Genomic DNA, 27,099 nt, shown 5'->3' on the forward strand with positions numbered 1-27,099 from the left:
ATTGCATCTATTACAATAAATATAATAATCTGAGACAATTAGAATCCAATGCAAGGTGACTGCACACATTTTATGTTTCCAGGATTAGGGTATTTTAAGAAGTAAGATGTACCGCCACCATCCACTCCATACCAGGAAGGACACTTGGCCCTAGTATCAGGGGACAATCAAAATAAAGTCCAGTGCTTTGAATGAGCTCCTCAGTGCTTAAAAACTCACTCCTAGGTTCTGGCTCTGCTCATTTCACCGCACCAGGGGGTGGGGAAGCCGGTCGGGAACAGCCCGCACTGGGCTGAGCCTGGGAGCCCAACGGCTGTGCCAACCCAATCCCCAGGGCATGACAAAACTCTCTGTTAAGTCCCAAAAAGGACTTGACAATGAAGCAAGGCCGGCAAGGACTGTAACTGTGATGATTGTCCAAACCAAGAAATCACCTTCATTAGACACCTGGCATGGGCTGATTAGAGCACGCCGCCCACTCCCTGCCTCTAGAACACCCGTGTGCGTGAGGCCACACCACCCCATGCACGCACACGCCAACACACGCGTCCTTACACACAGACTCGGTTCCTAAATCGTGTGCTTGTTCCCAGAATCCACAAACTCCCAGGAGAGCTATAAACCCACGCAGCAGCCATCCCTCGTGGCAGAACAAGTACCAGATTCCAGTTCTGCACCAGCCCCGACTTCCTGGGTGGTCTGGCCTGCCCCGTCTGCTGCCTGTGCCCCTGGACTACCTAACAGCACACCTGCTCTGGATGCAGCTCCATCGAGAGCCAGGGCTCCATCCCCGGGGCCTGCCTGGCCCACGGCTCTGTGCGAGGGGCTGCGAACAGCCAGAAATTCTACACAGGGTCCGGCACACGCCGAGACATCCATTCCCCATGAAAGACTCCCATCAGCTTCTCGAATGAGTCTGTGATCCCATAGTAGGAAGAACAAACAGCTGGTTCAGATCTTCTCCAAGAGAGCTTCCGACTGCAGCCCTCAGTCCTAGGGGTAACCATCTGCGGCAGTCTGTGGTTCACACCCGTCTTACCAGCCTAGAGAAGTCCTGGTTTTGCTACTTGGTTCTTTTCATTTGAAATAGAATCTATAGATTCATTGGACAGACATTAACATTTATATTTACATTAATATATCAGTAGTCACATTCATCCCATTTCTCTCTCACTGGCAGACTGTATCTGCAAGCTTCTGGAAATCTGGCCACCTTTGAGACCAGATGGGAACTCACCCCGCCCAGGTGGCCCGGGGTGCAGGGGACGAGGAGAGACCCGGGCTCCTGTCGAAAGAACGGACAGAGGTCACTGCAGCTCCATCCTGAGAAACCACGTTCCGTACTGGTCGGGGCTCCCCCTGCTCTAGGAACTAGCTCACTGGCCCCAGAGCTGCAGGTAGAAATACCTCCAGGAACGGCAAAGAGCTCGCGTGACTGGGCACCTTGACTCTCCTTGCCCCGGGGGACTGGAGGAAACAGCTGCGTCCAGGCTCGGGCGGGCGCACGTCCGGCTGGATCCAGCAGCAGCGACAGGACTGACGTTCGACTCCTCTGGGTCCTGTTTCGGGGGACTCTCCAGGGCTTCGGGGGCCCTGGGAGCTTCCCTTCCCTCGCCCCCCGATGACAGCTCCCAAGCTGCCCCAGACATGGAGTCCCTCCTATACCCCCGCACCCAGTCTTGGACTCAGTCCAGCACACGCCAGCCACCTCGGTCAATTTCCTCTCTTTGTTAAAAAACGGTTTTATTGAAATGAGCTCACACGCCACGCAATTCACCCATGCAAAGTGTACCATTCAGTGGATTTTACTAAGTTCACAGTCAATTTTTGAGCACTTGCATTACCTCAAAAAGAAACCCCACACCTTCAGCCCTCACCTGTCAATCTATCCATCTCCCCTCCCCCTCCCCAAAACTACTCATCTACTTCCTGTCTCTACGGATCTGCCAGTGTGGGCCATTTCATATCCGTGAAATCGCACAATATGCGGTGGGTCCATTCTCTCTCATTCTTTTTTTTACTTCTCTTTCGAGAAAAACTTTGCCCTTGTCCAAATCACCTCTGTCCGTCCCTGGTTCTTCAAGTTCCACATGTGAATCACTTCCAAATAGGAAAAAGCCACACACCCGAATCTCCCTAGATTAGTGTCCACCTCAAAGCCTTTTTTGAAAACCATCTTGTTTTTTTTTGCAAACCCCCACCCAAAAGCACTGTGTCATGTCACATGAAAAAAACATTCCTAGGTGAGGGCACAAAGAAAATCTGCTCTCCCGCCCAACTGATGTCAGAAAAGAGAATTCTGTTATCCCGTCTTTCCCTTTTTGCCCTGACTGATAGGAAGCTCAGAAATAAATACCTCGTGTAACGGTAAAAAATGTTCTTATCCTAACAGGTTGGTCTTAGGGTCTCCTCACGGGCACAGGGCAGTTCTACAGTGTGGCCTGGGGAAGAATCCCTTGGAAAGCCAGCTAAAAAGACAGAATCGGATTTCCTGCAGATGAGAGCTTAGGCTGTGATTTAAACAAGAGCCCCTCGAATGTTCTCAGGTCTGGCTTTAAAGCCAAAGCAAAATGTCACAGCCCTTTTCCTAGCACTTAGAAGACCTTTCAGGAGAAAGAAGTCCAGTTCCTCCCGTTCCCCCGTCTCCACCTTCCAGCTAGCACCCACCAGCACTTCAGGGCTGCCTGCAGGTGCCGCGGTGGAGGCGGCTGGCGTGCCAATTATGCATGGCGGGCAGTTACTGCCGTGACACGATGGCGCAACCCCTGGCTGGGACGGGAGGATTTGCATAATGAGCAGACAGAACACAGTCCCTCTCCCTAGACCTCATAAACTCCATCTTAGGGTTCCAGCAGTTTCCACAAATAATCCAGTCTGTCGCCGGCCCGTGCCACCTCCTCGACATCAAACACCAGGGGTGAGGGCGGGGGACCTTGCAAAGTTTTAGGACGTCCCCGCCATCAGAACCCCTGCTCCAGCGGGAGAACGTTTTTCTTTCCTCCTTTCCCTCGCTGGGCAACAGGGTGTAAACTAGCGGGGCCGGGGCGCAGGGAGAGAGCGGGAAGGGGGACCTAGGGACACCGAGCTCACTTCTACAGCACCGCAGCCACCAAGGCTGGCCCTGCTGCCAAGGCCAGGTCCCGGGAGCTCACGGCCGTGGCTCTGCACAGAGAACATGCAGAGGTGGAAACGGAGAACCTCGTGGGAGGGCAGGAACCCCAGTCCCCGAGGGGACAGGCATGGGGTGGCTCACAGAGCAGGGGCAAGAACCCAAGTCTTGGTGTGACCATCAGGGAAAGGATTTCCAGTGTTAAAATCGGGGGACCATGACCCATGTGTCAAGCTCCTCACATGCCAATCCTAGGGTGGCCAAAGTCAACAACAGGAGACAATTTACCAGATCAAAAATGCGGACTGAAGGCAGGGGTTGTAGGGGTTAAAGAGGCAGGTGTTCTGGGTACCCCACCACCCGCTCCCCAGGAAGCTGGGGTGAAGCCATTCCCAGCCACCCAGGTGGCTGAGGTGACATGCACATTGGTGGCGGGAAACCTCACGTGCCCTAAATACTCCGGGGCATTTCCGTGGGCAGCTGGGACGTCAGCCCTGCCAGGGAGATGGCATCGAGTGCGCCCACGCTCATGCCAACGCTGCCACGCCTTCCCTGGGTGAGCAGCCCGCCGCGGAGGCGAACACCTGGAAACCCAAGCCCCAGACACACGACACACTCCACCTCCCTCCTTTCTCCGTGGCAAAGACTTGCAAAGTGACCTGTTTCCTGACGAGGAGAAACACTGAATGGTGCTGTGTGCGAGTTTCCCTCGGCTGCTGGAATGAACAACCGCGCAAAGGGGCATCTCAGAGCAGCACAAATTCACTCCTCCCAGTCTGGATGCCAAAATCTGAAATCCGTTCTGCTGGCCTGAAACCCAGGTGTCAGCGGGGACGCCAGGGAGGATCCTACTTTGTACTTTCCAGAGCCTGGGGCCTCCGGCATTGCCTCTGACTCCCCCGTCTTCCCTCTGCAGTCAGACCGCGCTCCGCCTCCCCCTGAGCCCAGGGACGGCACTCAGGACCCACATGGACGGTCCAGGGTCATCTCCCCACGGCAAGACCCTCAACTCAATCGCATCTGCAAAGACCTGCCCCACGAGGCAACAGGCAGGTTCCAGGGATTCAGACTTGATGTGTTCGGGGGCGTTTGTCAGCCTGCGCTTACTGGTGGCTCTTCCTGGTACCTGCAGGGTCCCTTCTGGGAGATGACAGTGATGGAGGTCACCTTGCGAGCACAACCCAGAGGCAGCCAGATTCTGTAGCTGCAACCCCTTCACCCAGCCTACGGCTCAGCCACTGCCATCCAGCCGACTTGAAGCTGCCCCACGGCCCCCCAGGGAGGGGACGGTCACCTACTCCCTGTCCACTGGACTGCACGGCAGACCTCAGTCTGGACTCTGGGTAGAGAGTGCACGCTGGAGGGCTTCTGCTCAGAGGCAGACAGCACGAGGACAGTGAGAACAGACGGTGTGTGCCCCTCGAGCCAGATTGCAGGGGAGCGGTCCCTCTTTGCCACCCACAGCCCCCAGGCCACCATCACACCCAGCTGCAATCTGGCCTCACCTGGCCCAGGGCTGAGTCTTAGGCAGAGCGAGCAGGCGACTCCCAGGACCCTCTCCCCGCAAGACGCAGTCTCTGTGGTTCACACCCTCCTCGCCCACCACTGCCGCGTGGACAGCGCTGCCCGCACGTGCCCGGCCACCTCCCCCAAGGCGCAGCCGCCACCCCCAGCTCGGCATCTGGCTGTGCCTCCCACTCCAAGGCGTGGATTCCCTGTTCCCTCCCCGCACCCAAGAAACCTCCTCACACTCTGGAATTGCCGATCTAACGGCAGCAGAAATGCCACCCCAAGCCAGCCCCCCGAGTCCTGAATGCAGCCCTGGGGGTTTCCCCCAGCTGCCCCGAGACAGGACTCCCCTCACCCTGCTCTGCAGGCAGGGGTGCAGACACCCAGGCTCGGGTGCAGGGAGAAGGAGTGGGGCCTGGACTTGACCCCAGGCCCTGAGGTCTCGAGCCTCACCCCTCCACGGGCACCACCTGGATCGGCAGCCCGAGCGCCACGGCTCGGCAGGTACCAGCCTCCGCAGGCCGGCTCTGTGCAACCTCACCCCTCCGTCCGGTGGGGTGCTGCTCAAACCCGGAGCTCATCCCGCCCTCCTCTGCATTAAATATCATCAATGGCTCCCCTGCCCCAGGAAAAAGTCCACGTTCTGAGCCCTTCCAGGCAGCAAGGAGCTCTGCAGACACTCCGGCCTCTGGCTATGAGGCTCTTCCAGGCCCTGAAGTGTTGCTTTGGGAACTGCCTAAGACGCCTCCTCCTGAGGAAGGTCCCCAGGTGGTTATGTTGTCTCTCGCACTCCCGCGCACAGATAGGCAGACGCACACATCAACACACATGTAGACACAGACACACTCAGACATTCACATGCAATCTACAGACACATGGACCTGCACAGACACCCACGGACATAACACACACAGACACACACATGCACAGAGGCACACAGGCCTCCCGGGGCGCCGTCCTCTCATCTCCACACTCTGCTGTGATTTCTCATACTCATGCACCCACGCCCCGCCCCGCCAGGCAAGGACGACACCTGAGATGCTGGCGGGTCCATGGTGAAGGAGCTCGTGCAGGAATCAACGAATGCAGAATCAGGTGTCTCCCGGCTCCCACTCACCCCTGCAGGAGCAGGGACCACCCAGGCCATCCCCTCACAGCTGGACCCTCGGGTTCCGTCCCGTTCACTCGCTGCACTGCAGGCCTCCCAGCACGGCCGGGAGCGGCACGGCCGAGACTCTGAACAGCGGCCTCGTGTGCCACTCCGTAAACACCATGTTCCCTCATTCCTCCATCCCTCGAACCAGGAAACACAGCTCGCTCCCGTCTTTCACGGCCCTGGGTAACACCATGTCTTCACGCACACGACTGCACCTTACTACTCTTCTTTCGGGGTAAACTCCCAGGGGTAGATTTCTGAATCAAAGAGGTGACCATTTTCCCTTAAAACAGAGATGTCAGCACCACACAGGCAAGAGGAAGGCATCAACTCCTGGCCTGAGAATTTCTTCTTTGATCATCCATGGAACCACACGGGGCACGAGACCTAAACAGCCTTTCTCAGCTGGAAGTCTCTGTTCTCGGATCCGACGCCACGTGGGCAGACGCCCCGCGGGCAGACGCCCCGCGGACACACCCAGCCGCCGCCTGTGCTTCCCTCCACAAACCTGCCGCCTGCCCTCGCCGGCTCCGGTGAGCCTGCCACCTCCCACCCACGGGGGAGCAGCTTTGCGGTAAGCACACGGTATCAGTCATGTTTGCATTTTCTGTGTCTTGTGATGTTGTGACGTCTTGGGGGACCTCACAGCCCGGGAGAGAGCCCACCCCTCCCAGGGCTGGGTAACTCCCAAAGGCTGGGTAACTCCCAAAGGCTGGGTAACTCCCAAAGGCTGGGTAACTCCCAATGACAGTAAGCGGAGTACTGGGGAGCACACCTCTCTCATGCGCAAGCCAGCGCCCACCCCCCAACTCCCATGCACCAAGCCAACACCCCCCAACACCCTAAAGCAGCCCGTGGCCGGGCACCAGGCAACCGGAGGCTGCCCCATTGGCCCAAGCCCACCAGGACTGCTCACGCCGCCCGATCCCGAACTCCCGTGCCCAGCCCTGTCTCTGCTGCAGAAAGCCCCATAAAGGCTCCGTCTCAGCTTCCACCCAGCCCTGCTCTGCCTCCTGCCCTAACTCGGGACTTCCCTGCGGCCCCACGTGGTGTGCCACACCCTGCTCTCAGGCGATGTAAGCAATGAAATCTTTCTATGGCACGGACTTCCATAAAGTCCCGTGGGTACAAATAAGGCACAGAAGCAGCAAAGAGATGATGACATAGATGAGCAGCCCCCTCCAGCTCAACCTCTGGCACACACGGCTATAAATGGGGGCGCCCCAGCCCCAACAAGAGCCCCCCGGGGGACAGCATTGTGCATATGTACAGGAGGTAATACCTGGTAATGATAATAAACGACTATGTTACTGGTTGCTGTGTTTACTACAGTTGTTATCCTTAGAGTGTTCTCCTCCTACTTAATAAAAAAAAAAAGTTAACTATATATATAAGCAGCCTCAGGCGGCTCCTTCAGGAAGTATCCAGAACTCAGCGTGTTGTCACAGAGGACAGCTCCTTGCAGGTTACCGCCCCTGAAGCCCTCCCAGTGGGACAAGACGCAAAGGGGAAGACAGTGACAGGGATGGGCCTGACCCTCTGTAGGCCTGGGCTAGTGTGTGTGAGCGTGTCTTAGCTCTTTTTTAAAAAAAGAAAAGTTTAAAAAGGAAAAAAAAGTTTAAAAAATTGAAATTAGAAATAAGCTTATAGAATAAGGACATGAAGAAAAATACTTTTGTACAGCTAACAATGTGTTTGTGTTTTAAGCTAAGTGTTATTGCAGCAGTCAAATTTTTGGAAATTTTAAAGTTTGTAAGGTAAAAAAGTTACAGTAGGCTAAGGTCAAAAGGTTGATTTACTATTGAAGAAGGAAAGTGTTTTAATAAATCTAGTACAGGCCAAGAGCACAGCGTCTGCAGAGTCTACGGTGGTGCGCAGTGATGTCCGAGGCCTTCACAACCACTCACCACTCACCCGCGCAACTTCCAGTCCTGCAAGCTCCATGCATGGGAAGTGCCTATACAGGTATACCGTTTTTTATCTCTTAAACCACATTTTTACTGGACTTTTTCTATGTCTAGCTATGTTTAGATGCACAAATGCATGCCACAGTGTCACAATCCCCTAGAGTATCCGGCACAGTTCGATGCCGTGCAGGTGTGCAGCCGAGGGGCACAGGCTACGCAGAGAGCCCAGGTGTGCAGCGGGCTGTAGCATGTAGGTCTGTGCACCGCACTCTGGGACGTTCACACGACGCAGAAGTTGCCTAAAGATGCGTTTCTCAGTATCCCCATTGTTAAGCAACACATGAGCATACTGAAACCACTGGACTGTATGCTCTGCAAACAGGTGAAGTGTATACCATGGGAATCATATCTCAATAAGGCTGTTTGCATGTGTGCTTTTATTTAATAGTTATTGGTGGTGGGGGCAGGGCCTGGCTCGAGTATCGCCACCCACTCACCAACCACCTGTGCTAATCACACAGCACCCCTGGGGCCTGATCTCCATGCACTCCAAGATCTCTTGAAGAGAATGGATCACATGAGAAGCCAATGACCGCCTGAATCAGATCACGTTACGGTACAGGTATAACCAGAGCACGAGGCATAACTATCTAGGAAGAAAGCCCCAAACTCACTATTTTGTCAAACAACCAAGCCTTGTTCTTCCAGCATCGCTAGAGACTGTGCCTAAATGCCTCCCTCTTCTGCAACCCCCAGCAGGGAGGAGCCCCCACAGTAGCCTTCTCTGCAGGGCACCCAGAGAGGATGGCGTCTGTGCAACCCCATATGTGGCCAGCATCCTACACGGACATCACAAAAGAAAGTCGCAGAGCTTAACCCAGACTCTTTGGACGAGCTGCACGTGGACACCACCACGCAGGATGCTCTGAGCCCTGAGATTTGGAGGAGCCAGATGAAGAGGGAGCAATTTCTCAGAATCAGATGGGAGAAAAGACGCCGGGTTCTCAGCACTCTGACGTACTGAGATCTTTTAGGACAGGAGTCGGCAAACCTTTCTGCAAAAGGCCAGCCAGTAACTACCTTCACCTTTGCAGACCACATGGTCTCTGTCACAAGGAATCAACCCTGTCATAGACAATGTCACAGACAATATGGAATGGATGAATGTAGCTGTGTACCAATAAAGCTTTATTTACAAGAGCATGAGCACCACTGTGTGCCAATAAAGCTTTATTTACAAGAGGCAACCCAGATTGGCAGAAGATATCTGCAAATCACACATCTGACTGAGGATTAATTATCAAGAATATATAAAGAACCCATACGGCCCACCAACAAAATAACAAACAGCCCAATTCAAAAACGGGCAAAGAACCTAAATAGGTATTTCTACAAAAAAGATATCCAAATGGCTGATAAGTACATGAAAAAATGCTCCCAATGACTAATCATAAGAAAAATGCAAACCAAAACTACACTGAGATACTATTTCACACCTACTAGGATGGCAAATATAAAAAACAAACAAAAAAGCAGAAAACAGGTACTGCTGAGGACAGAGAAACTGGCCCCCTTGTGCACTGTGGGTGGCAGTGTAGAATGGTGCCACCACGGTGGCAAACAGTATGCAGGTCCTCAAAAAGTTAAGCAGTTACCATATAATCCAGCAATCCTACTTCTGGGTATACACCCAAAAGAAATGAAAGCAGAGACCTGAGGAGGTATTTGCACACCCACGTTCGTAACAGCAGTACTCACTGTAGCCAAAAGGTGGCAGCGACCCAAGCGTCCACCACCAGACGAATGAACGAGCAAAACGGGGTCTACCTGTGGGATGGAGTATTAGCCTAGAAAAGAAATGGCGTTCTGACACGTGCCACAACACGGATCCCCCTGAAGGCAGCGACTGACTGAAACAAGCCAGACCTGGAGGATAAACACCGTATGAGTCCACCCGCACGAGGCCCCCATGGCAGCCCAACCCACACACGCAGAAGGTAGCCCGGTGGGTGCCGGGGGTGGGTTCCAGAAACGGGGAGTTGGTGTGTTCACCGGGGACAGAGTTTCAGTCTGGGAGGATGAAACAATTCTGGGGGTGGGTGGTGGCGATGGCTGTCCGACAAGTGAATGTGCTAACGACTACTGAGCTGCACGCGTAAAAATGGCTAAAACAGTAAATTTTATGTTATATGTGTTTTACCACAATAAAAAGAAACCCAAAATTGTATTTACAAAAACAGGCAACGGGCAGGATTTGACCCTCAAGCCGCACGCTGCCGATCTCTGACTGTGAAGGTCTTGCACCGGGTTTGGAGACAATGACATGCGTGGGTGCCCGCACGGGGGGGGGGGGTTGCGTGGGGGGCAGAGTCCTCCTCCCTGCAGACCCCTCCCTGCAGTCATCAGCATCACCGCCCGGAAGGTCACCTAAGGCCCCTGAAATCCTCTTGTGCTGCCTGATTAATCGGCTGGGGGTCTCTGATTACACCCACTGCAAGTGGAATAAATAATTGGAGACAATAACAAAGAACAAGAAAGCCAGATCCTCCAATTCACCTAATCTAACGTCTCGAACCATCATTGAGAATGTGCAACACTGTCATCAATTCCGTCACTCCACAGAAGAACCCTCATGCCGCTAATTCGCGACATCCCGCCTACCAACTGAACTACCCCTCAAGGGTAATTTTCCATTTTTCCTGAGTGGCGGTGGGAGGCGATCAGCACACAAGGTCTGAAATGCAGGATCCACTGTAAAATGACGCTGCAGCCTTGGTAGGGGGCCGGACGTGGTGGACGGCGGCCTCAGCACATTGGGCAGACCCTGAGGAGCAGGACCTTGGTGGCTCCCCCTGGGGCCACACCGGGACACCTGCGCGTGCAGGAGAAGCAGCTGAGGGGAGGAACGGGGCCCAGAGAGACCTCGCCCAGCCGGCATCTCTGTCTCCAGTCTTCACCGCCGGGGCTCCCAGAGCCTCAGCACCCCAGAGAATGACCCCCCACCACAAAAGCCACCGTCCGTCCTCAAGCCAGGAGGCCCTGGGCAGCTCCTTGGGGAACTTATCTTCCCAGTGGACACCACCCCCTTTCCTGAGATCGCCGACTGTGCGGCCCAAAGAGGTGCTGCCCAGAAAACCAAAACTAAAATAAACTCACGCCCAGCCTTCGCGAGCTGCCCAGACCCGCTTTTCCCTTCCTCCTGCCGCTTTCAGGGCAGAGACGGCCGTCACAGGGACGACACTCCGAACCAAGCGCGCCCGACAGCAGTTCCCTAGGAACTCGCCCGAGGCCCCACCCTGACAACAGATTTCAAGAGCAACAGAGCAGCACAGCAAGTGTTGTTATCAGGGACCCCACCGTGGTGACAAGCGAAAGACCAGACCAAGCGGCCAAGTGTCCTTACTCATGAAGCCAGCAGAGCAGGTGGGACGGGCTGGGCCCCAACGGAGAGGCCCGGGAGGCTGGATGCAGGTGCTCTTCCAGGTGCAGAAACAGTCACCGCCGCAGGGACTCTGAGCTCTGTGTCCCACCACCAGCTGGGAACAAACAGCAAGTCCCAAGTCCAGGCTCAAAGGAGGTCAAAGGCCGTCGATTGCTGACAGCACCTGCAGTTCTAGTGCCTGCTGGACACTCGCTCCTTCCCTCCCCTCGGTGGACACAGACAAATCTCCTCCCCTCTCTGAACCTGCTCCTTCCTCTAGAATAAAGGGGCGGGCCACCTTGTCCACTAGGGTCACACGTTCCCATATACACCCATGTGCCATCTTTGATCGAGGGCCACGATGAACAGGAATCGTGTGTCAAGCCAGGAGGTTCCTAACAAGGGACCGGCACCTAGCACTGGCCGGAGATATGAGAGCACGTGGCAGGCAGGCTCTGCCCGCTCAGCCGGGACAGCTGGGGTAGCAGGAGCCCCGCCAGCATCCCCTCCAAGGAGAACACCTGCCCACACGGGATCCGGGAGACAGCAGAGGGTAGAGAGAGCTCAGAGACTTGGGGGAACCTGGGGTGCAGAAAAGGGCTTGAACAGGGGGAAGGAGAGGACCCGAACTAGACTTCAGATGGGGCTGGTAGGTGGTGGGACAGGAGATGCCCCCAACGCCCAGGGTGACCAGCACCAGGGTGGCCCTGGGGCAGCAGCTCTGACCTTCGCCCCTGCCTGCCTGCCTCGTGTACAATTATCCCCAGGGCATGCAGGCCCACGGAGGGCAAACCCAGATACACAGTCAGCACATACACAGACATGAGCATTTCCACGGCAGGAAGACTTCACCAAGGATAATCAGGAGCAAGTGTCTGAAAGAGCCTCAAGGGCAGTTGAAAATGAAAAAACGGGGCTGAGAGACTGCCCAGGAATCTGGGCCACGGTGTCTGCCGCCATGGTCCCGGCACACGAGGCCATGCTGAGAGGCGGCGTCCCGCACCGGGAAGAGCCCGGGCTGTCAGCCAGGTCGGATCCAGCCACTCAACACACACGTGCATGAGTATCGAGCTGCTGGGAGCCTGTTTCCTCACCTGAAAACGGTGACAATGTCACCTTCTGCACAGAGTGGGTGGTGAGAAGGGTGGGCACTGATGAGATATTCGGCAAATGCTGATTGCAGGCACGTATTGCAGATGAAATGATGCCAGTGAGGCACACAGTAGGTGCTCAATAAAAGGCATGCAGCAGCATAGAGTGAACTGGACCCTGCAGAGCACACCCAGGCGCCAACAAATGCAACCTGGTCCGTGTGCAAACGGTGGGCAGGAGCTTCAAGTGGCTCCACCACTCATCTGCTGCAGCCCCCCTGCCCGGGTCCAGCGTGGGCACGGCAGCTCCGGCACCTCAGAGCAGAGACCAGAGCCAGAGCTAGGGTCTTGAGCCGCCATGCCATGAAGTCCCCTCAAGGTCCCACTAGCTGCACCAACGGGCAGCTCTGTTTCCCCAGCACCAAGGACAAGTCCCTCCACCCTCTCCCCACCCAAACACGAGCATATGGGGCCTGGCCACAGGAACTAACTGTCCCCTGACCACGGCACAAAGCGGGCGAGGCGGACCACAGGTCACAAGGACAAGGAAAGCGCCCTCACTCACCAGAGGAGCCCCGCAGAAAGGCCTCCTGGAACAGGAATGGTCTGCGCTCGGGCGGGCCAGGCCAGGGCAACAGGAGGCACTTCCGGACCTGAGAGGAGACAAGACCAGACGTGGTCAGACAGAGGCCGTCGAGAGGCACCTGTTAAAACTCCGTGTACATCCTGATTTTTCTGAGCTAAAAACCATGCACTGCAGTTCTGCTTCCAGGCAAATGGAGCAGACGCACTTCTCCCTGTTCCTCACACGAAGTACGGCCGGACACCGGGGCGTTGTACACAAAACAAACGAAAGACCCTGCGAGGTGGACGGGAGGCGGCAGAGCAGCGGGGCACGTGGCGTGAGGTCTCTGGGTTTTCCTCTTGCCTCGTACACCCCAGAAGTGGCCCAAACACCAACGGGACCAGGGGAAAAACCACACCAGGAGCCCAAACACCAACGGGACCAGGGGAAAAACCACACCAGGAGCCCAAACACCAACAGGACCAGGGGAAAAACCACACCAGGAGCCCAAACACCAACAGGACCAGGGGAAAAACCACACCAGGAGCCCAAACACCAACGGGACCAGGGGAAAAACCACACCAGGAGTGTGTGCTTTTAGTCGAAGGACCAGGAAAGTGGCCCCAGCAGAAAAGGCTGAATTGACAGCCTAGGTCTCCACCTCGTGTGGCTGTGACCAGGCACCCAATCCCTGCCAGGGCCGTGTCAAATGTGTCGGAGGAGGAAACTGGGACGTTCATCCCACCAGGCAGTAGCAAATCCCCCCTTTACCCCGATTAGTGCAGGCAGCGTGGGGGGCTGGATCTCCTTGGCCCCCAGGCAGTAACAAGGTACGACCTCACCACACTGGTCTGAGCCAGGAAGACGGGTGCAGAGTGGGGACTGCCCAGTGATAACACCCCCCCCAGTGTTGATGGGGACCTGCAGGGAGCCAGACTCCCGCCCCCCCCCCAGCAATAACAAGGAGCTCCCCACTTGGACATCAATGGGGGCCATTTGGGGAACCTGCACTTCTACCCCCACCTGGCATCAGACCAAGTTGGCTAAAGAAAGGTTTCAATAAGATCCAGAGTCTCATGAGGCAATACGAAAATGCCCACATTTGGATATAAAGTCACTCCTCGTACCAAGAGTCAGGAAGATCTCAAACTTTAAAAAGGTGTCACTGAACGCCAACACGAGGTGACAAAGAGGTTAGAACCTTATCTGACGAGCTGAAGGCCACTGTGATAAAAATGCCGTGAGCAATTACAAACACGCCGGAAACGGACGAAGAAAACAGAAACCCTCAGCAAGAAAACGAAATCTCAGCAAAGAAGTCAAAGATATAAAGAACCGCCAAATGGAAATGATAAGAGTAAAAAATACAATAACTGAAAGTTATTTTATTTCACAAGGAATCTGCAAAAAAAAAAAAAGAAAAAGAAAAAGAAAACCCTCCCAGAAATAATAAATGAGTCCAGCAAGGTCACAAGACCATCAGATCGACATACTAAAGTCGATTGTATTCCCGTAGATCAGCAATGAACATGCGGACACAATATCGCTTATGCTTGCTCAAAAAAATGGAATATTTACATGTAAACCTAACAAAACATGGACAGGAACTGGATGCTAAAATCCACACGATGCTGCTGAAATAAATCTAAGAAAATCTAAATATATGGAGAGATGTGCCCTGTTCATGGATTGGAAGATTCAACACAGGATGCCAACTCTTACCAAACTGACACACAGGTTGAACACAATTCCAGCCAAAATTCCAGCTAAACTTTTTGTAGACATAGACAAGATTATTCCAAAATACACATGGAAAGGCAAAGGAACTAGAATCACCAAAACAACTTGCAAAGGAAGAATAAAGTGAGAGCAATCAGTGTTCCCAATTTCAAGATTACACGGTAATCAAGAGGGTGTGGTTCTGGTGGAGGAACAGGGACATGGCAATAGAACTCAACAGAGGGCCTACAGAAAGCACACGTGTACATATGCACGCATGCCCACGCACACGCGCGCACACGCGAATAAGCCCAGCTGATTTTGGACAGAGGTGCAGAAGCAATTCAGTGAAGGAAGGACCGTCTCTCTTCAACAAATGGTGCTGGAGCAACTGGATAACCATTTGCAAAATAATGAACATCACCCTAGGCTTGATGCCTTACACAAAAACTAACTAAAAATGAACCATGAACTTAAATGTGAAATATAGAACTTTTAGAAAGAAAATAGGAGAAAATCTTCAGGATCTAGTGACAGGCAACAAGATCTGAGACTCGATGCCAAAATCGAAAACCACAAACAGAAAACTTGATGAATAGAATCTCGCATCAAAATTCAAAACTTTTGTTCCATGAAAGACCCTGTGAAGAGGATAAAAACACAAACCACAGAGTGAGAGAAAGTGTTTGCAAACCACTGTCTAACAAAGGATCTGTGTCTAGACTATATTGAAAACTCTCAGGCCGGGCGCGGTGGCTCACGCCTGTAATCCTAGCACTTTGGGAGGCCGAGGTGGGCGGATTGCTCAAGGTCAGGAGTTCGAAACCAGCCTGAGCGAGACCCCGTCTCTACTATAAATAGAAAGAAATTAATTGACTAACTAAAAATATATATACAAAAAATTAGCCGGGCATGGTGGCGCATGCCTGTAGTCCCAGCTACTCGGGAGGCTGAGGCAGAAGGATCGCTGAGCCCTAGAGATTGAGGTTGCTGTGAGCCAGGCTGACGCCACGGCACTCACTCTAGCCTGGGCAACAAAGTGAGACTCTGTCTCAAAAAAAAAAAAAAAAAAAACTCTCAAAACTCAACAATAAAAAACAAACAACAATCCAATGAAAACACAGGCAAAAGATAAAAACATTTTACAAAAAAAGAATATACAGGTGGCAAATGAGCACATGAAAAGGTGTCCAACATATTAGCTATTAAATAAACGCAAATTAAAACAAGACATGACTGCACACCTATCAAAACAGCTAAAATGAAAAGTAGTCCCACTAATTGCTGGTGAGAAGACAGAGAATCTAGATCATTCAGACATTGCTAGTGGAAACACAAAATGGTTCAGCCTCCCTGGAAAACAGCGTAGCAGTCCCTTAGAAATCTAAACATGTAACTCCCACGTGACTCAAAAATTGCACTCCTGGGCATTTATCCCAGAGAAACGAAGACTTATGTTCACACGAAAACCTATACACTAATGTTTATAGCAGCTTTATTTGTAACAGCCAAAACCTGCAAACCACCCATATGGCCTTCAACAGGTGAATGGTTAAACAAACTGACACATACACACCATGAGATAGAATACTACTCGGCAACAAAAAGGAAGGAAATACTGATACGCAACAGCCCAGAGGAATCTCTAGAGAGTTACACTGAGGGGGGGAAAAACAGCCAATTCCAAAAGGTTATTTCCTGTGCAATTCCATTTCTCTATCACTACCAAAATGACAAAGTTACAGAAATGGAGAAGAGATGAGTACCAGGGCTTAAGGAGCTAGTGGTGGTGGAAGGAAGTGTGTGTGGCTATAAAAGGTAACATGAGGAATGCTCGTGTTGATGGCGATATTTGTATTTTGACTGTATTGGTGTTAGTATCCTGCTTGTGCTACCATAGCATGGTCTTCCAAGATACTATTACTGGGCAAACTAGGTCCACGGTGCAGGGAACACCTCTGTATTACTTCTTACAACTGCAATGATCTTAAAAATATAGTTGACCTTGAATAACACGAGTTTGAACCTCACAGGTCCACTGATGTATATATATACATGGGCTTCCTTCTGCCTCCACCACCCCTGAGACAGCAAGACCAACCCCTCCTCTTCCTCCTCCTCAGCCTACCCAACGTGAAGACGATGAGCATGAAGGCCTTTATGACAGCCCACTGCCACTCAATAAATAGTAAAAATTAACATATTTTCTCTTCCTTACGATTTTCTTAATAGCAGTCTTTCCTCTAGCTTAGTTTATTGTAAGAATATAGTATATAACACATGTGACATACAAAACACGAGTTAACTGTGCATGTCATCGGTAAGACTTCCAGTCAACAGCAAGGTACTAGCTGTTAAGTTGTGGAAGAGTCGAAATATGCATGGGCTTTTGGCTGTGTGAGGGGTTGGTGTCCCTAACCTCTACATTGTCCAAGGGTTAACTGTAAAAAGGTTATTGTTAAAAATACACGGTGGAAAACAAACTAACAAACAAACAAAAAGAACATTTCACAGAGGTGCACCATGGGCCAGCAATTCCACTCATACACCTAAAACCACAAACCACACGTCCACACAGCGATGCATGCGCGCGTGTCCGCGGCCGCAGTATTCACAGTAGCCAAAAGGCAGCGCTGCCCACGCGTCCACCTGCTGATGAATGAGACGCGGCGTGGTCTAGCCACACAGTGGAGTATTACTCAGCCACCAAAACACCGAAGCGCTGACACACGCCACAACACGGACGAACCCTGGCGGCGCTACGCCAAGGGAGAGACGCCGGTCACAAATGAACTCCTCTCGCGTTTTATGAGAAATGCTCAGAGCTGGCCGGTTCTGAAAGCAGCGCAGCGGCTGCCAGGGCTGGGCAGAGAGGGGAGACGGGACCAGGAAGCGCCGCTGACGGTTACGGGTTTGTCTGGGGGGCGGGGGGATGAAACTGCTCCAAAATCAATTCTGATGGCTGCACAAGCCAGTGAATTACACTACAAGACACCGTGTTGCATGCTTTAGAAGGGCAAGTCACAACGGTGTGTGAATTGCATCTCAATAAATCGTGTAAGAAGTCGGTGACTCGTTCTAGGAAATGCTAACGGCGTCCACTGAAGAGCAATGCTCCTCCCCCAACAGAGAATAGCTAAATTATTGAACTATTTTAAAAGGTTAGCCTTCAGATATCCGTCTCTATTTTTAGAAGGGCTCATCACTCTTGCAGAGATTGAAATCATAACTACGAAGCATTCTGAAACAGCTCGGCAACCCTAAGAAAACATCCCAGGCACGGAGTGGTCCCCCGCGTTCTGGGCTCTTAGCAAGGAGGTCTGTCTGCACGTGCTGGCCAGACCCAGCCAGACCCAGCCTGCCCGAGCCTCGGGGCCCTTTGCCAGAAGTCAGGGCAAGAGCACAGTTTCTGCAGCCAGCCTGCCTGACTGCAGCCCGGCTCTGCCCCTTAGCAGTGTCTGCAGATTCCAGCGAATTCTGCATCCTCTTCTGTAAAGGGAATGAATGGCCGTGCTCACCCCCGGAGCCCTGGGGATTAAATGAGCATGCCTGGTGGGCTCTGCCACCCCCACGGGCACCCCACTAACAGAGGAAACATCAACACCCTCCGTTGTCCAGAAAGGCAGCTGGAGTGGCCCGGGCTGCAGGCTGAGAACCCAACTCTCTCAAAAGAAAACAAACGTTCAAGAACTTGCGCAGGAATGCTCACGGCGGCACCACTCACAACAGCCCGAGAGTGGGAACAAGCAAAAAGGTCCATCCACAGACGGAAGGACATGCACGGTCTGTGCACACAACAGAATGTTATTCAGCCATAAAAAGAGATAAAGAACCGAAACACGCTACAATGTGGACTGTCCTTTGTGGTATCAATATAACAAGAAACACACTGGCTTTGTCCCTGGTTCCCGGCACAGAGAGCCGAAAACCCTTGGAACTTCGTGAGTGGTAGGAGTGAGCCCCTCCGATCCCACCGGAGCTTATGCTGACGAGGTGACTTGCGGTGAGGCCCCTGGACAGCTTTGGGATGGGGCTGGTCACCAGAAAGGCCAAGCCACCGGCCTCTGGGAAAGACGGGGTGCAGGGAGCGCTGGACGTTAAGCTTCGTATTAAAGGAAAACTCACACACAGGAGGGTTGATGAGCCTCCCAGCGGGTGGGAACACCCACGTGCAGGGGGGTGGCGCACCCCAGCCCCACGGGGACAGAAACGCCTGTGCTCAGGACCCTTCTGGACCTCGCCCCACACAGTACTTCATCTGGCTGGTCACCTGCATCGTTTATAATTTCCTTTCTAATGCGCCAGTAAACCTAGGTAGAGTGTCTTCCTGAGTTCTGAGAGCCACCTAGCAAACTACTGAATCCAGGGGGGGTGGGGGGGCCGATTTACAGCTGATCGGTCAGAAGGCAGGAGATAGGGGACTTGCAATCAGCACCCGAATTGGGGCAGTCTCGTGGGACTGAACACTTCACCTGCGGGAACTGACGCCATCTCCAGGTAGACAGGCTCAGAATCAAATGGAATCAGAGGACACCCGGCTGGCGTCCGGTGTCAGAAGCATGAGAGTAAAGACAAACGTGTGTGTTCCTCCCATCCTGGAAAACACGATGCTGCGTGAAAGCCGCCAGACGCCCCGGGGCCCATGCCGTAGGACCCCACTGATGTGACGTGGCCGGCACGGGCAAGTCCACAGAGACAGAAAGCGGCTGCCAGGGGCTGGGGGTGGGGAGACAGAGCGACTGCTGGCGGGCCTGGGGCTTCCTGTTGGGGTGAAGCCTGGAACTCTCGGAGTCAATTAGCCTGGGGTGGCGGCTGCACCATGAGGTGAATATACCAAATGCCGCTGAATTGTGCACTTTAAAACAGTTAATTTCATGTTCTGTCAATGTTAGGCCTCCATAAAAAAACATATTCTGAATAGCTCACAAAGGTTCAGAATCCACTTCATGGAGTGAGGGGAAAAAAACTGACACCAGGGCAAAAGGCCAACATTTCTGGGCACGCAGAGGGGAGGGAAAGGCCTCTGATCTTCCGCTTTGGTCAAAAGCCACCTCCGGAGGCCCACGTGACACAGCCTGCCGGGGTGGCCCATCGTACACGGGCACACGCTGCCCCCACACATGTGCCATCATGCCGTCTACGCCATCCCTGAAGCCTGTGCGCCAAGAAATATGAGTTTATTGGATCTTCCCATCTTCCTATAAGGAAACTGAGGCCAGACCAGCAAGTGCTGGTGGCACAGCCAGGACCAGGCGACGGCCAGACTCCTCTGCTCCTCGGGCAGGACCAAGAGGGACAGTCACCGTGGACCAGCGGCCCCAACTCCTCTGCTCCTCGGGCAGGACCAAGAGGGACAGTCACCATGGACCAGCGGCCCTAACTCCTCTGCTCCTCGGGCAGGACCGAGAGGGACGGTCACCGTGGGCCTGGGACCCACAGCAGGGCTCCTCATCTCCCTGCCCCCAGCTCGGTGACCAGAGAGGGCAACAGCAGGGGCTGAAATTGGCTTAGTAACAGTTACCCTGAAAAACTGTTCAGGAACAAAATCAAAACACTGCAGCATCCAAGCCCAACACGGAGACTCCACTGTCCAGCGTGATCTTTCTGAACCCGCCACGAGGCCAGCCGCGGGGAAGGACTTAGCATAGGCGAGACTGCGCCGGAATCCTGGCGGGCTGTCAAGTGACGGATCCAGTCAGCCTGTGCCTCCCTGGATGTCCCGTCTTGGTAAGTCTTCTCCCACAACCGCCCTGGACCAGGTAATTCTGTTCCCTCTGGCCATGTTGACAAGACCAAAGGGACAACAGCGGTCGTGCCGCAAGCAGAGACGGGAGACCTGTGGCACTCTGCAGCCTGCCCTCCTGCTGTTCTCGGCAGCCATCAGGTGACCAAGCCTGGGCCAGCCAACGGAGCCCTACTCAAACAGCCAGCTTGCAGAACTATGAGCTGTATAAATCAGGGTTGGCAAATTACTGCCCACGGGCCAAACCTGGCCCAAGCCTGTTTTTGTAAATAAAGTTTTATCGGAACGCAGCTATGTCCATTCATTTACACATTGCCTTTGACTGCTTTTGTGCTATCACAGCAGAGGAGGAGAGACAGCATATGGCACGCCGGGCACAAATATTTACTATCTGGCCAGAAATAAATAGTCGATGTTTTTACCCTTGGTTTTGGGGTGGTCTGTTGTGCAGCAACGGTTAACAAATGCAACCCTCAGTTTAATAGCTACTTGTAAGGTGGTGTCCTTATCTCCCTCCGGGAGATCAGCAAGCCGGGTCGGAGCAGTGAAGGCCCAAGTAACTTGCCCAAGGTCCCGCAGCGCTGTGCAGAGGCAGTATCGGCACAGCAGGGGTTAACCCTGGTGTGTCTAACACCAAAGGCCCAGCCCCCGACCACGATGCTGAATCAATACCTCCAGCGAACATTCCATCTCCACCTCCCGGGCCCCTCCTCGTCAATAAAAGATGGCAGCATAAAATTTCAAATGAACAAAAGAGCACCCATGCCAGGAAAAGCCAGCGAGGGCCAAGGAAGCCGACACGGCATAACACACTCCACCGCCCAGGCTCAGGTGACAGACGGAAGGAGCAGCCCGGCCACCTGGAGTCCCAGGGGACGGGGCCCTTCCTACGGGACGCTCCCTGTGCCGCACACTCACTGCTCCCCATTCCTGCACACGTGGGATCAGCGCCAAAGCCACCCATGTCCCCTGCAAAGGCAATAGATGGATGCAGGGGTGCCACCAGATACCCCGTCACGTCACCCTGAGCCCCTGAACAGGCACACCATGGACCTCGGGCCTGAGAGAACAGGTGAGGGCCAGGACGCACACCTGGTTCCCAGCATCCCCTGCTCTGCCTGTATCAGGTCAGGTCCCTGACAGGACAGGGACCTTACGAACTCAATAATCCACATGTGGCACACGTATCTACACAGACAACGCATGTATCACCAACAAAGACCATAAGAGCAGTCAACATTATGTGGATGCTTACCATAGTCTCAACCGCATATAAATTATTCAATGTTCAGTCACCTGAGATATGTTATTATCCACATTATAAGGATGAGGAAACCAAGGCCCAGAGAGATCAACTGGCTTGCCCGAGGTCACACAGCAGTTATGTTGGCAGTGCTAGCGGCCAACTGCAATGCCCCATCTACTTACAGGACATGCAGCATGCAGTTAAGAAGGAATGAATCTAAACATTCCCCAAAGCCCAAAGATTCCAGGGCAAAATTCTCCAGGCAGCTCACCTTCCACCACAGCCTAGAGAATACCGGGCTGGAGCATGGTGACACTCCTCTCTGTGGAGACAAAGGCGCAGTCCAGGTTCTGGGGCTGTTCGAGTCCATCAGCAGAAGAATTGAAAAGCTGGACCTCTGCGTCCTCCCTGGCCCTCCCAAGCTGCCTCAACCTGCCCCAGAGGATGCTGGGAGAGTGGCTAGTCAAATGCAGAGTCACAGGGTGCACATTTCATTGACAGGGAAGAGGCTACTGAGCCTTACACAGTGGTCTTGTTCGCAGAGGCCCACAGGGCTTCAGTAGGGGCCGCTGGGCACACCAGGAGGGGGCCTCGCTGGGGGGAAGGGGGACAAAATGCTCCTGTTCCTTTCTGTTCCGGTAAAATACGTAATGCACCCATTAGGCTCAAAGCCCCAGTCAATGCACCTCTCTGGAGCTCAGCTTCCCCTTCTGTAAAATGGACCTTAAAAATATACCTCCTCCCAGACAGAAACCGTGAAGAATCCATGAGACCAAATATTATTTTAAATTTCCTAGTAGCCACATTTAAAAAATGAACTACAAAGACACAGCTGAAATTAATTTTCATACTATATTTTACGTAACCCCTAATACACAAAATATTAGCATTTCAATATGCGGCACCAGCCACATTCCGGGCGCTCTATACCCACACGTGCCTAGTGGCCACCGCGCCGAACCACTTGCCCTGCGCCGGGGTTCCCTCGTCTGAGGCCAGGTGCTGGTCCCCTCATCTTGCTGCCACGTGCTGGTTGGATGTGGGGAAGGGCCGCGCCCCACAATTTCTCCCACACTGGGGATCAACCCTGCGCTAACCAATCCTTCTAAGCTGGCTCCTTTAACACCAACCGGAGTAGTTTGGGGCACAGCTGTTTGCAGTTTAGAGGATGGTACCCGCCTGGTATCAAAGCTTATTTTAAAGCAATTGCGAATAAACAGTGTGGACTGAGAGGTGGGATCGGTAAACCAACAGGGGAGAAGAGAGAGCCCGAACCCACCCCAAATTGAAAGCCGGGTGGATCTAGGATGGACCAGGCAGGAGAAGGCAGGCCAGTCACCGCGTGCAGGGGATAAATTGGACGTCTGCCTTACACGAGGCACAAATACTAACTCCAGACGGATCAAACAACAACAACAAAAATGAAAAGCAAAACATTAAAATTATTAGAAGATAATGCAGGAGAGCACCTTAGGGCAATGGGGTAGGAATGATTTCCAGACGCTAAATCACACACACACACAATTAATTTGACCACATCCAAATGTAAAACTTCTGCATAGCAAAAGGCTACTCACTGCAAGCAAAAGTACAGTCAGGCCAAAGTCACATCCAGAATATATAAGGAACATCTACAGATCAGTAAGAAGCAGACTAGGACCCGTCGTAAAGATGGGCACATCCAGAAAGCAGAAAGCTGAGCGGCCGACGAACTGCTAGACACACTCTCTAGGAATCAGACAAAATGCAAGTTAAAATGAAACACCCTTCCCCACCCATCAGACTGGTGAATATCAGACGACACCAAATCTAGCTACAGGTGAGGGGCACAGGGAGCTCCTACTCGAAGCAGGTGGGAGGATAACTTGGTACAACCCCCCGGAGAGATTGTGAGAACACCCGAGCACGCTAGACCTGTGCACGCGGAAGGCACAGGGGGCAACCTCTCCCCGGACAACACACCCAGGGAAGTGCTGGCCCTGCAGGACGAGTGTTCCCTGCAGGGCCCCCGTCTGAAAGAGCAAGACGATGAAAACAGCCCGCCGTCCACAGGAGGAGATGGGAGAAATGGGGTTAACCCTTCCATGAAATAGACTCAGTGGTTACAGTGTATAAACTTGAGCCACATGATCAACTCAGTGTGGACTCTTTTAAGTAGCTATTAATCAAGGTGCTATAAAGACAAAGCTCCCAAGTAACAGGAAGTGCCCTGATGCCCCCTCCCCCTGCCGCACACAGGCTGCCCCGCCCCACTGGACCAACAGAGACTGCACATGAGATCCGTAAACAACACGCTGCACAACCAGCCCGTGTCCAAGATCAGGAGGAGATCAGAAGGCATCTAACTAGTCGATGAGCTCCGTGTTGCAGGAGACACTCTGTGCCCTGCTTTCTGTGGCCAGTGCTGTCTTCAGGCCAGTCCCACCTCAAATGAGCCCACAACGGTGGGACGCACCCCCCCAGTTCCCAGGGAGCCACACCTTGCCCCACTGGTGGACACTGGACATGGGGAAGGCTCACGCCCCACAATTTCCCCCACATTTGGGGTCACCCTTGTTTGTCCCGAGACCCAAGAAGAAAGGCGGGGGGCTCCTTCCATGGGAAAGCGGCTGGGCATGGGGCGAGTGGGCAGGAGACCTCGCTTTGGAACCCAAGACAGACGGGACTGGGCGCTGCGTTAGTGCTAAAAGCAGGGACCCGAGACATGTCTATGCCCATGTTCACAGCAACTTTATCCACAACAGCAAAAAGGTGGGTGATACTCTCCAGGGATTAGGGGGGTTTAGATGAGTAAACTCACAACTAAAGGACTCGGTGAGCCTTGTAGAGGGGAAGGGCATGCCTCGAACCCTCCCCTTGGGTGAGGCAAAGACATAAAATATAACCAAAATGTTTGTACCCTCATAACACCCTGAAATAAAAACAAAAAAGGTGGGAGCACCTCAAGTGTCCATTGACAGAAAAATGAACAAAATGTGGTCTATCAACACAATGGAATATCGTTCAGCCTTAAAAACGAAAAATTCTGACACATGTTACAACACAGATGATGCCTGAGGACGACACGCTGAGTGAATCAAGCCAGTTACAGAAAGAATAATACTGCATGTGGCTGCCCGGGCTGGGGGAGGAGCAGTTAGTGTTTAATGGGGATGGAGCTTCCGTTTTGCAAGAGGAAGGAGTTCTGGAGGTGGATGGCAGTGGGTTGTATGATATGAATGTAACTACAGCCACTGAACTGGACACCTAACAATGGTTAAAAGGGTAGCCTTTTATATTATAGGTATTTTAGCACAATTTTTTAAATCTTCAGTGAAAAAAAAAATGTGCTTTCACATCAATTTCCACTAAATTCCTCATTCATCATTTATGGCTTCCCTCACCTCCTTCAAGTCTTTGCTCAAGTACCACTTTCTCGACAAAGCCCACTTGGACCACCCTGCGTAACGCTGCAGCCACCTGTACTCCAGCCTCCCCCCCCCCCAGGCTCTCCTTTGCTCCATACACTGTGTATGTACCTGCTTCTTTCTGATCTCTCCTAATTATCGTCAACCCTGGCTAGGGTGTCAGCCCTACGAGGGCAGGAATACTGGTCTGTCTGGATCACTGTTGTACCCCCAAGAGCCTAGACCAGGCGTCCTCAAACTTTGGCCTGCGGGTCACATGCGGGTGTTTCTGCCCGTTTGTTTTTTTACTTCAAAATAAGATATGTGCAGTGTGCATAGGAATTTGTTCATAGGTTTTTTTTAAATTATAGTCCGGCCCTCCAACGGTCTGAGGGACAGTGAACTGGCCCCCTGTTTTAAAAGTTTGAGGACCCCTGGCCTAGAGCAATCTAACAGACATCCACAGGACACTCATCCAAAGACAGCAGGACAGGCCGGGCGTGGCGGCTCACGCCTGTAATCCTAGCACTCTGGGAGGCTGAGGCGGGCGGATTGCTCAAGGTCAGGAGTTCAAAGGCAGCAGGACACACAGCCTTCTCAAGTGCACTTCCCTAGGAGAGACCACATGCCAGGCTAACAAATACAGTGCACACCATGTGGGGGATGGACATGCTTATAACTTGACTCAAACTGTGCAAAAGCAATTCCTATAACCATTTGTACCCCTATGATATTCTGAAATGTTTTTAAAAAATGTATAAAGGAATAAACTATACCAAATAAAAATGTTCTCCCACTATGAAGGACTGAAATTAGAAATCAATATCAAAAATCTTAGGAATGCATAAATGTGTAGAAATTAAACAAGTCTAAACAGCCAAAGAATCAGAGAACAAATCACAGAGAAATTAGGAAACACTTAGAAATGGGTGAAAAAGAAGACAAAACGTATCAAAACTTATGGAATACAACTCATGCAGTACTTAAAAGGAAATGTGTATCTGTAAATGTATACATTAAAAAGAAGAAAAATCTCGAATCAATAACCAAAATCTACCTTACTAAAGTAGAAAAAGAGCAGCAACTAAAACTAAGCAATAGAAAGAAGGAAATAACAAAGGTTGGGGTTAAAGTTAATGAAATCTAGAATAGAGAAAAACAATAAATAAAATCAATGAAACCAGAAGTTGGTTACTTGGAAATGTCAATGAAATTGACAAACTTTAGCTAGACTAATCAAGAAAAAAAAGGGAAGACAAAAATTACCAAACTCAGGAATGAAAAAAATGAAAGAAGTAACATTACTACCAATTTACCAAATCAAAAAGGTAAGAGAGTACTATGAACTGCACGGAAATAAATCAAACTTAGCTGAAATGGGAAAATTTCTGGTAAGAAATTAGCAAATTTGACTCAAGAAGAGAAAATCTAAATAGATCTATAACAAGTAGAGACCAAATTAATAATCTTAAAAATTCCCACAAAGAAAAGCTCAGGCCCAGATGGCCTCATTAGTGAATTTTACCTAGTATTTAAAGAAAATGTAATGCCAATTCTGCACAAACTTTTCAGAAAAATGGGAGAGAATACTTCTCAAGTCATTTTATGAGGCCAATATTACCTTGATACCAAAACCAATCTCCTCAAGAAAATTACAGACTGATAGCAGTTACGAGCATAGATGCAAAAATCCTCAATAAATACTAACAAACTGAATCCAGAAACCTATAAAAATGATTATAAACCATAACTAAGTGGGATTCATCCCAAGAATGAAAGATTTGCCTAGCATCTAAAAATCAATTAATGTGATATATTAATAGAATAAAGGACAAAGAGCAGCTAACCATCTCTATAGATGCAGAGAGCAGCTAACCATCTCTATAGATGCAGAGAGCAGCTAACCATCTCTATAGATGCAGAAAAAGCATTTGACAAAATTGAGCACCATTTCATCATCAAAAACGCTCAACAGAATAGGAATACAAGTGAACTCAAAATGATAAAGAGCCCATAGCTAGCGTCATACTTAATAGTGAAAGACTGAAATGAAAGCTTGCCCCTAAGATCAGGAACAAGGCAGAGATGTCCCATCTCACCACTTCTATTCAACATGGCACTAGAGGTTATAGCCAGGGCAGTTAGGCAAGACAATGAACTAAAAGACATCAAGATTGGAAAGGAAAAAGTAAAATTATATCTATAGCAAATAACATACTCTTGTACATAGAAAATCCTACAGAATCC

The 27,099-nt window shown here is 51.8% G+C and overlaps 1 protein-coding gene across 3 annotated transcripts in view; it reads right to left on the bottom strand.

The window, feature by feature from the left end:
- The window catches only part of SHANK2 (SH3 and multiple ankyrin repeat domains 2), a 545,909-nt gene that overhangs the window by 508,184 nt on the left and 10,626 nt on the right, over positions 1-27,099 (bottom strand). For all 3 annotated transcript variants that reach the window (XM_076001724.1, XM_076001725.1, XM_076001723.1), the window contains exon 2: positions 12,759-12,846. The gene's annotated coding sequence lies outside the window, so the exon portion shown is untranslated. The remainder of the gene's footprint in view (positions 1-12,758; positions 12,847-27,099) is intronic.

This window comes from Microcebus murinus, chromosome 4, assembly GCF_040939455.1.
Source record: "Microcebus murinus isolate Inina chromosome 4, M.murinus_Inina_mat1.0, whole genome shotgun sequence".
Lineage (NCBI taxonomy): Eukaryota > Metazoa > Chordata > Mammalia > Primates > Cheirogaleidae > Microcebus > Microcebus murinus.